Genomic DNA, 10,915 nt, shown 5'->3' on the forward strand with positions numbered 1-10,915 from the left:
CTGGAGAAATGGACAATGGCTTCATCATTTCATCCTGGGCTGGGGGGGGTGGGGGGGAGGTGGGGGGGTGGGGGGGGGCGTTCTACCATTAGCTTCTGCCAGTTGGCAATTGGCAGTCCAAGTCTTGCCAGACGGTACAGGAGGGGCCTCAGGAAATCCACTTTCCTAGAGACCCTTAAGAAGGGGGGCTGCTGCTTCTGTTTAGGCTGAGTTCTATGACCCAGTGGCAGGAGCTGCCCTGAAGGGCCTGTGAAGAGACTCTCCCAATGGCTTTGAACTGCCATTGAGGGGCCCTGCCTCCCCTCTCGCTACCAAACTTCAATTCCAGCCTCCCGCCCCAGCAGCCCCCCTCGACCTGGCCGTGGGCTGAGTCCACTGAAGGTAATTTACCTTCTCTGCCGCATTTACCATAAAACTCATCTTTGCTCCAGGAAGATTTAACAAAAAATTTGACTTAGACTTTTGCCGATGGGGAGAGCAGCCAGCCCAGAAAGGGTAGGAGGGTTGGTGGGCAGAGGGGAGGTAGGACAGCCACAAAGCCAGGAGTCAGGAGAGGAGGGGTCTTCACATCTCAAGAGTTCTCTGTCCTGGAGGCCCCAGGCCTTGCAGCCCTTGGTCTGAAGCCTCCCTCACCAGTACCTTCCAGTGTCATTCCTCCCAACTTTCCATCCTTCCATGTCCTGCTGTCTATACACATATACCACCTGTCCACCCCTCCCTCAATCTCCCTCCCCACGTTCTCCCTTTTCGTTCTCACTTCATTCTTTCTTGACCCACCTGCTCTCAAACCTGTCCTCTCCCTCTTTACAGAAAAACCTTCCTCTCTCCAACTCTTGTCCCATTTATTTTTTTTTTTACTGTTTATTTATTTATTTAGAGGGGGGAGGGGCAGAGAGGGAGGGAGAGCGAGACTCCCAGGCAGGTTCTGCATTGTCAGCACAGAGCCAGACGTGGGGCTCGATCTCATGAGCCTTGACATCATGACCTGGGCTGAAATTAAGAGTTGGAGGTTTAACCAACTGAGCCGCCAGGGTGCCCTCACTCTTGTCCCATTTAATTTCCTCACCCCATTGTCCCAGATGGCTGGATTCAGAGCAAAGCCCAGCTAGAGTTGATGGGAAGGGAGAGGGACAGCCACCTGCACCGTCAACCATTTTTCAAGGCTCTCCAAAGCCTGCCTCCTCTCTGGCTACAGAGTGACCTCCCCCGAAACCTGAAGCACCCTCCCGCCCTGCCACCTCATCTGTCGTCTGCTCACCTCTTCTCTTTCATCCTCAGCCTCCTGTCCTTAACTCTCGAGCCATCCAACAGGCTGAGGGCTTGGACCCAGGGCAGGGCTAGGAGGTAAAGGGCTCCCGACCCAGAGATCGGTGCCTTGCTTCATGCAACAAGGGTTTTCTGGCTGGAGGCTTCGTTTGTGTGAGCTAGACACACAGATCAGCGTAACAGTGTTCTAACAGAGGTTCGTAAGTGCCATGCAGGGCTGGCAGGAAGTTTAGAAACAGGGAAGGTAAACCTTATCCATTTGGAGGGAATGAGGGCAATGTTGCCAAGGAGGTAACATTCAGGTTGGGTCTTCAAGGGTAAATAGGAGCTTAGCATGCAAAGCAGGGGAGAGAAACCAACTTTTATTGGGGGGGCTCTTATGTGCTAAGTACAATGTGAGTCACAATGTGTATGTTCAATCTCATTTTGCTGAGACTCAGAGGGTTAACTTGGCCATATTCAAGGGCAGTGGCAAGAAATAAGATTCTAAATTTGTGCCCGTTCTACTGCCTCAGCATTCTCAGACGAGCAGATGGATGAATCTACATGTGGAACACACAGGTATGAGAAGATACCATATTCACCGTGGCTGAAGTATATGGTACCCAAGGGAGTAAGTGTAAGGGGAAGCAGAATCGGCAGCCAGATTATCAAGAGCCTTGGATGCTAGGCTGAGAATGTCTAGGGCATGAATACTTATTAAATGAATGAATGAGCCAATGAATGACTGAATGAGGCTGGACTCAAGACCACTGTATGCAGTTGTACAGGTCGTACAATGTACAATCGTGCACGGCAACCTGCTTGAACTTCATCTGATGGGCGCTAGGGAGACATCAGAGGCTCTTCAGCCAAGGAGTAAGTGACCAGATTTGTGCTTTAGAAATATGGCTTGGGGGTGTGGGGGGGCAGGAGACTGGATCTGAGGGCTGGTCTGGGGAGAGGTGTGATCAGAAGAGGAAGCCGTGAGAATTTGGACTTTAGGCCAGGAAAGAGATAAGAGCCTAAGGAGACAGGCTGGGGCAGGAACCTACTTGATCTAGCCCTGAGTCCTTGGTTCCTCTGACATGGAAGGGCCACATGGGAAAGAGCAGGACCAAGGCATCCCAATCCCACTGGTGTGGGTCTCTTCAGACAGCCATAACATGATACTGGGTGGCCTAAACAACAGACACTTACTCTGTCACTGTTCTGGAACCCGAAGTACCAGCATGGTTGGATTCTGGTGAGAGCTCTCTCCCTGGCTTGCAGACAGCCACCTTCTCGTCGTTTGCGCGCCATGGCCTTTCTGCAGTGTGTGCTTCTAGAGAGAGAGCTCTCTTCTTTTTTTTAAGTTTATTTATATATTTTGAGAGAGAGAGAGAATCCCAAGCAGGCTCCATGCTGTCAGCACAGAGCCTGACTCAGGGCTCAATCCCACGCATCATGAGATCATGGCCTGAGCTGAAATCAAGAGTCGGATGCTTAACTGACTGAGCCACCCTAGGCATCCCTCTCTTCTCTTCTTAATAAGGCTACCAAGTCTATCAGATGGAGACCCCATTCTTCCGATCTCAGTTAACCTTAATTAGCTCCTAAAAATACTATCTCCAGATACAATCACACTGGGGTTAGGGCTTGTGAATTTGGAGGGACACAATTCAATCTTCCCCCAGCTGAGCTCCCCACTCCCACAGTCCCCCTGTGCCCGCCTGGCTGGGGCTCTCTTCTTCCTGACCCTCGCCCTTGGAGGTAGCGGGGCTTATTCGGTAAGTCTCTGCTTCCTAGAAGGTATCTCAGCCTTTACTCCCTGCAATCGAGTCTTAGCAAGGTAGTCAAGTGGAGCTTGACTGGCAGCAGGACTGGGGGCCAGGGAAGGCAAGCCAGGAGGAGGGAACCAGAGAACAAGAGGGGAAGGAGAAGGGAGAATGCCATTCAATTTATCATTCACTCATTCACCAAACGTGTGCTGAGCTCTCGTGTGAGCGGTGCAGGATTAGGCACACCGGGGTTGGGCAGGGAATGGAGAAGAGGTCTGTATGTGCCCCGGGAAAGATGTTCTCTCCTCTACAACATGAGATGTGATGCCGCATTAACACTGAGATGGGACATATCTTTGCCTAGTTCACCGCCCCCCCCCCCCCACTTCCCTCTTCTGCATCAAGAATTAGAAGCCCGGGTGGTCAGGCAGAGCTGAGTGGCAGGTCCCCACTGCCACTGACAAGCTTCATGGTTTAGGACAAGTCACTTCTCTGGGCACTATAATACCCACCTCACAAAATTAAGGTTGTGGGAAGCCTAAAGAGACACTGAACGTGAATGTACAAACGTGCATTATGAGAAGGATGGCACTCGTATCCATCTGTCATTGAGCATTCAATATATTCCAAGTACCATGCCACTGGAGCAGGAGCTCCATGAGGAAAGCTGAACTCCCAGCACCTAAAACAGTGCCTGGCACACATCATGCCTGTAGCATTTGCTAGAAGCTTTGCCATATGTGGGCTCATTTAATCTTGACGACACCACTGCATAAGTACCATTACTTAACCTTGTTTGATACATATAGAATTGTGGATTAGGAGATTAAGTCAGTTTCCCAGGGTGCAACCATAATAAATAGCGGAGCGAGATTTGAACCCAAGCAATCTGGACCCAAACCCACGGTGACGATGATAATAATGATGACATTTGGAGCTTATTGAACCCAAGGTCGTTAAGTCCAATCCCCTGCCTCTACATATATTCACCAGGACAGGGTTGTCTGCCCCTCTTCCTAGTGTCTCTGCCAAACCCCTCCTCTTCCATCAGGGATTAGGTCCCTAGCCCCAGGCCACTCCGGATGTTGACAAAGTCGCCCCTCCCTCTTTCTGCCTGGAAAGTGGCATATCTCCCCCTATAACCTCCCACCCAGAATCCCAAAATCTTCCCTCAGGACCTCCTTCCTTCTTCCCCAACTATAGCCTTACTTAGCTTCCCCTTTCTGGTACCTGAAGAGTCCTTTCTTATGGAAAAAAGGTAGATGCCCAAATACCCCCCTGGACTCCCCAGGAGATGGTACAGATAGAACATTGCCCTGAGTTCTAATCCACTGCTGCCACCAGCTCATTTATGCCTTCAGACAAGCAAGTCACAGACCCCACTAGGCCTCCGTTTCCCCCACTGTGTAATGGGTGAACTAGAGAAGACCTTAAAGGCTGCTCTCAGCCCTGGTCTTCTTGATAGTGACCGTTCTCAGCCACCAGGCTAGAGCCACCCTCTCTCCCCCCCTACACACTCCTCTCCAGCTGAGATATTCCCCGGGGCTCTCCCCAGAGCTTCCTGTGTGGTCTCCCCCACCTTATCTCCCAGCCTGGAACTTTGGGATCTGCCTGGGGGCAGCCTCTGCTCTCCCCCCACTCCAGACCTGCCCTCTGCTTTGGATTGTGCTGACCCTCCCTTCCTCTGCCAGGGCGCAGAGTCCTCTGCAAGGCTACCGTCTGCAGACAGCGTAAACGGAGGCTGGCCCTCCGTTCCCCAGCCTGTGGGCCTGCTCCCCTCATTAGAGCCCCAAGAACAACCCCATGCAGGGGTTTACAAAAACCCTTTGCATTTTATTTTTTTTTTTTTAATTTTTTTTTCAACGTTTTTTATTTATTTTTGGGACAGAGAGAGACAGAGCATGAACGGGGGAGGGGCAGAGAGAGAGGGAGACACAGAATCGGAAACAGGCTCCAGGCTCCGAGCCATCAGCCCAGAGCCCGACGCGGGGCTCGAACTCACGGACTGCGAGATCGTGACCTGGCTGAAGTCGGACGCTTAACCGACTGCGCCACCCAGGCGCCCCAACCCTTTGCATTTTAAAGGCAACCTTCCCCACCACTGTCCCCAAAAAAGAAAACTTTTCAAAACTTTTCAAGTCTCAGTTTACATTTTAATATAAACCCCTCTGGGCCTACTGCCTGGGATCTAGGACTCACTGCCCCCTAAATTCAAAATCTCTTTGGGGGAGGGTTTTGTCTTTACCACAGCCTCTCCCTCATTGCATGGGGCGGGACCTGCCCAGGGCTTTCGGAGGTGGGGGTGGTCACAGTTCCGGGATGGCCTGGCCTGACCCCTCACAGGGCCAGCGATCAGGCCAGGGTCACTGAGCAGTCACATGTCACTTTGAATGGGAAGCCTTGAACTGAGGCTGAGAAACGAAGTTGGGCAACAGCTCAGCCAAAGGCAACTGGACTTTTTTTTTTTTTCTTATGTTTTTTGGGGGAAAAAACCTCTATTGTCCGACTAACCTTCCATGATGCTGGAAAATTCAATTTATTTCCTGAGCAGTCTGGTCCAATTTCCCCTGGGTAGGGACAAGACTGGGCTTCCCTCCCTGCTGTTCCAATTTAGAAGCTCCGGCTCTGCTCAGGGACCAGGACCCAGGAGCCAGGCCGGGCCCCTGAGCCCTGGCCCTGGCAGCACCCACCCCCCCAACATGATCCTTCCCCAGGGAGCCCCCATTCCAGCCCCTGCATGTAAGGACGCTTTTTCTGCAGTTTCGGGGTCCCAGTTTCCATTGCCATTCTCGCTTTCTCAGCAACCTGGCTTTGCCGGGCAGCTGTGTTGGCCTGTCTCAGACCCACGCCAGCAATCTATGTGTGCCCCTCTGGGTCCCCCAGCTTCCTGCCTCTGTCTCTAGACTCTTCGGGGCAAGCCGATAGAGGTACAGCTGTAAAGCATTTGTGCTGGCCGCCAGGCTGGCGGGGGAGCCATCTGCGGCCCGGTCGCTGCCAGGCCTGCAATGACGGGAACCCTGGGAAGGCCCCAGCCCTTCCACCCCAACCCCCAACACAGGAACCTCTCTGTCTACCAAGGCCTAGGAGGCCAAGGGGAAGGGGAATGACCTTGAGGCCACTGCAGGAGACAGGGTACAGACATAGTCAGCCCCTACTTGACAGCCTACAGCTGAACTTCACTGCAGAGGTGGGGGAGGGGGTGCCGCTCCCAGAGGAGGCTGTCGGATGATGGGGAGGGGGCTTGCTGTCCACCCAAGCCTCAGTGAGAGACTTGTCCTCAGCCGGCCAGCGTCCCACTGCCACCCTTCCTGAGCTAATAGAAAAGTTCACAGGCCACTAGTGGGTAGAGTAGGGAAAAGGGAAAGGCCTCTCTCTCCTAGCCCCAGCAAAGAGAAGGCCCCACATCCCCACCTTCCCTTAGTCTATACCCAACTCCTGTTTTGGGAGGGGGGGCGGGGTGCATTGAGAGAATGGACTTCTAAGATGCCTCCGGCCTGCAGTAGACCCATCTGGTTTCAATCAGGAGAGCAGGGTCCCAGATCATAGAGGCACATGGGGGAGGGAGGCTGTGCACACATTCCACCCCCCAGCCCCTCTCCAGAGTGCAGCCCCTTTCCCATGTGATCTCCTTTCACCTCCCAGGTGGGCCTCACACAGTCACTGGAAGACTAGGTGAGGCAGGGGAAATTTAGGGGGCAGTAGTACAGACCCCAGACCTCTGTCCATGTTAGAAGAGCAGACCACAGAGGAGAGAGAGAAACCTAAGGAAAGAGGGGCCTGGAAGGAGAAGAAAGGGCTGCAAACAGAAGAGAGTCAGAGCAAGCGAAGGTCCTAGAAACCACCAGGTCCTAACTGGATCTTATCACAAATGGGGAAGCAGAGGTCCTGAGAAGGAAGTCTAATAGGTCCACCTACTGGACTCAGCCCCAAGCCCTGTTCAAGCATCCCACCCACCCGTCTTAACAGGAATCGCCAACCCCTTCAACAGATGAGCAAACTATGGCTCATAGGAGAAGAAAGTCCCACCTGCCCAACCTCACCCAGGTGGTAAGCAACCGGAGCCACCATTTTGGCTTCCCTGCCATCTCTAGACTTGGATCAGGTGGGAGCCCAGTCCTGGAGAAACCTACCCTCCCCAACTAGGGCTTGCTCTGGTTCTGGAACCCTCACCTGCTCAGTCCCAACTCCTGTCTCCAGGTCCAGGATGAAAGGATACAAAGCCTGAAAAAAGCAGCCTTCCTGGGCATGGCTTGTTGCCAAGGTTCTAATCCTGGTTCCAGAGGACTTTGGCACTCGGGTCTCAACTTCCCCATCAATAAAATGGAGGAGTGTTGTCTAAAACTGGGTTGGACAGTGATTCTGAGATTCCCCAAACCTCCATTTCTATCATCCTAAACAAACCTAGAGGCTTCCCTTGGCTTGGGTGGTCTTTAGGAAGAGGGTTGATCCCAATTTCAGAATTTAGAGCTGGCAAGAGAGCCAGGCTTTAAAGAGAACGAGGGGACCCAGCCAGCCATGGAAGCCGCTAATCTCCATCTCTCCCTGGGGGACTTCACTGCCGCCTCCACTGAAAGCAATTTGTCATGCCCTGAATTAAGTGATTCCAACAAGGGTTTAATTTCAGTTTAATGGCTCTGTTTTTATGTGTAATTAAATACCGTTGCATGGCGAAAATATGTTGTTTGCACTTTAGAGACTGTGTAAGGGCCCGGGAAGCCAATCCCACTGGGTTTCTACTCCCAGGCTCCACCAACCCCTCCCCTAGTCTGGCTGGAAATGTCCAGGTCCTAGGGAAGGGGGTGGGGGACCTGGGGAAGAGAGGAGGGCGGTGAGGGGAGAAGTGGGCTTGGTGGCGCCTGCTCACTCAGCAGAGAATGTTTCTAATTATCCTCTGCACCCCCACTTCTACTCCCTGACCCTACCTCTCCCCAGCCCCTGGGGCCTCAGACATAGAGGGGACAGATCACTCTGACAGTGAGGATCTAATTAGACCCTTGGCTGGCTGAAGTGGTGTCTGTTCCCCCATGGGTGTGTTCAAAGTCCTGCCCCATTGTCTCTCCTCCACTTATTGTTCCCATTAACTCCCTCCTCCCCCATGAATATGCCTCCTACCCCACTGACCCTCTCCCCTGACTCACAAACCCCCCCTTCTCCCCTCTTCCCTCTGACAACCCCACAACCCAACCCACAACTGACCCAGCATCCCAGCTGTCAGCCTCTCTCCGAGCTCCATCCAACCACATCATCTTGCCTTCTCCTTCTAGGTCAGAGGTGACATTGCCATAGGAGTCTGGAATGCAGGGGGAGTTTCTCTGGCTGGGAATGTTTAGGGTCATTTACCCCACAGCCATATTCCCCCTCCCCAGGAAGGGGGGCCAAGCAGGCACCCCAAGTCCTGCATGCCTCATGACATTCCTGGAGCAGCTTGGTATAACCCAGTCTGGCCCAGAGGGCAGAGGGGTTGGGACAAGCGGCCTTTTCCTGGAAGGAGTTTGCAGTGGCCGGAACCCAGGGGCTTTCGTAGGAGGAGGGGCCAGGAAGCTTGGCCAACTCTCCAGAGATGCCCCTGCCTGAATCCAATACTGGAGTCTGTCCAAGTCTCCCCTTTTTTCTCCCTACTCCCACCCTGCTTGCTTGCCAACAGAAAACCCAGCCCCCAACCCTCAGCAACAGCAGGGCTTGATCTCCACCAATGAGCTGGGAAATGGAAACCAAATGCCTGATGTATGTAGATGGGCAGCAATGTGCTAAGGGATCCTGATGGGGTGCCTCCCACCCACCCCCACCCCCACTCCAAGCCACAGTGGAGGGGCATAACATTTCTTGGGGAGGAGAGCGGAGCACTCAAGGACCTCAGTTTTAAGTTTATCTGGGTAAGTGCCACCAGGACACGAGAGTTTAGTCCTTGCCACCTCCTCCCTTCCACTTCTGCCAGAGATGCCGATGCCCTGTGACTATTAGAGTGACCATTAAAGGGTATTTGGAGGTCATGGCTGGGGCGGTGATGGGGGGGTGGGGGTGGCGTTAGGTGCAAATGAGACCAGCAATTCCTCTCTGGAGCCTGATTCTCCCTGCTGTGACACTCCCCAGGGCAGTTTACTTCCTCTAGCCTGGCGGTGGTAGAGGGTGTCCACCGTGACACAGAGCTGCTTTTATTTCCTTCTTTTTGGACACCTAGGACCTGCTTCTGGGATCGCGGAGGCAAGCGCCAGGGGTGGGTGGGGGGCAGTGTTTCTGTGGGATGTTGAATTCCCTCTCTCAAGGTGCACATCCGCTATTCTTTGGTGCTAGAGCTCCCCACACATCCTGCAGTGGGGACGCCTAATGAGCAAAGGCCACTCATTCACAGCCAGGAGGGAAGTAGCAACACACTCTGTGAATTTCTCTAGTCCCTCCCTCCTCACATCACACACATTCACACTCAGATTCACAACCCACGCAGACATGCCTCTCAAATTAGTGTGTCCTCTTCGCACGCCCAGATCAGGTATACGTGCCCTGTAAAAGCCCATACACTCACGTCTCGCTTTGTACATTCAAAGGCATCGCTTTGCTATATTCACACACATGTGTGTACTCGCGCATGCACACACACACACACACACACACACATATACCACAAATATCACAGAGGCATACCCCAGGCCATATATGCAGCTACTTCCCAAGCAGATCCAGCTTTCTTTGGAAGCCCAGGAAAGGAAAAGGATCTCTTAGTGCCCACTGCCAAGGTACAGCACTGAGAGGAGGGGGCTGGAGAAAAAAGGGGAACTTACAAAGATGCTTTAGGGAAAGAGATACTATCCCTACATTTATTTGGTTTAAGGACCTAGAACTTAAGGGTCTACGTGTCAGTGAAAGCTGATATGCTACTCCAACATGCCTTGGCTTCAGCCCAAGAAGTACTGGATTCCATGAAGGGTGGTCAGGGAACCAAGGTCACTTTGTTATCTCCTACTGCTGGCAGTGTCCTGTGGTGCCTCAGGGAGACCAGATGGCTGCGGAATGCTGCCACTGGGGCAGAGCTAAGGGGAGGAGGATTGCAGCCCCAGTTTCAAGATACAGATAGTACAGGGGCCACCTCATCAGGGGCCAATGAAATCGAAAGGCCTCGGCGTGCCTCTGGAACTGGGGAGGGGCTAGGAACCCAGAAGACAACCCATCAGGAGGGGGCTCCGCCAGAGTGCCGCACACTTGGTGCACAGGGCCTTCACCCTGCCCATGACCTCCCGAGAAGGGGCCCCCACCCAGATCAGTGTCACACACACAGAACACAGAGATGGGGAAGAGGGACATTGGGACACGACCAGAAATCCAGTCATACCACATGGGCACAAAATCTGGGTCTGGCACCAAGAGCCCACAGCCTGGTGAGCTCAGGACAGCAAGATCAAAGATGGCCCCACTCCCAACCTTGCAGAATCAAATCTCAACACAACCACCCCATTAAGGAATCTAGGCAGTCAGAGCTGTGGAATGCGTTGGAGAGTCTACCCCTTCTCCCCAACTTCAGGGAAATGTCTCCTTCACTAAATTAATACATCAAATCCAGATGCAAATCCAGTCTGCCTGATGCCCTAGGAAATAGCCCAGCTTCACACACCAGATGATCCCAGAAACAGCTCTGGTCCAACGGGGCTGCCTCTGCTTGTCTTCCTTCAGAAGCCATTTTTTGCTCACCGGAGTCTGAACACAGACAGCATGACTCTAGGGAAGCCCCCTGGGAAGAGGCTGCAGGGAAGAAGATGAGCTGGTCGACTCTTTGCAGTTGTTTTACCATGTAGGACAGGTCTGGGGACTACATGATGACCCCGCCTTCCCACCCCTGGCGCACCCCTGTCTCTGATTATAAATAAATCAACCAAACACAATTGCCTAGTTTTTTTGTTGTTTTGTTCTGTTTTGTTAAA

The sequence above is a fragment of the Neofelis nebulosa genome, chromosome 16, assembly GCF_028018385.1.
Source record: "Neofelis nebulosa isolate mNeoNeb1 chromosome 16, mNeoNeb1.pri, whole genome shotgun sequence".
NCBI lineage: Eukaryota > Metazoa > Chordata > Mammalia > Carnivora > Felidae > Neofelis > Neofelis nebulosa.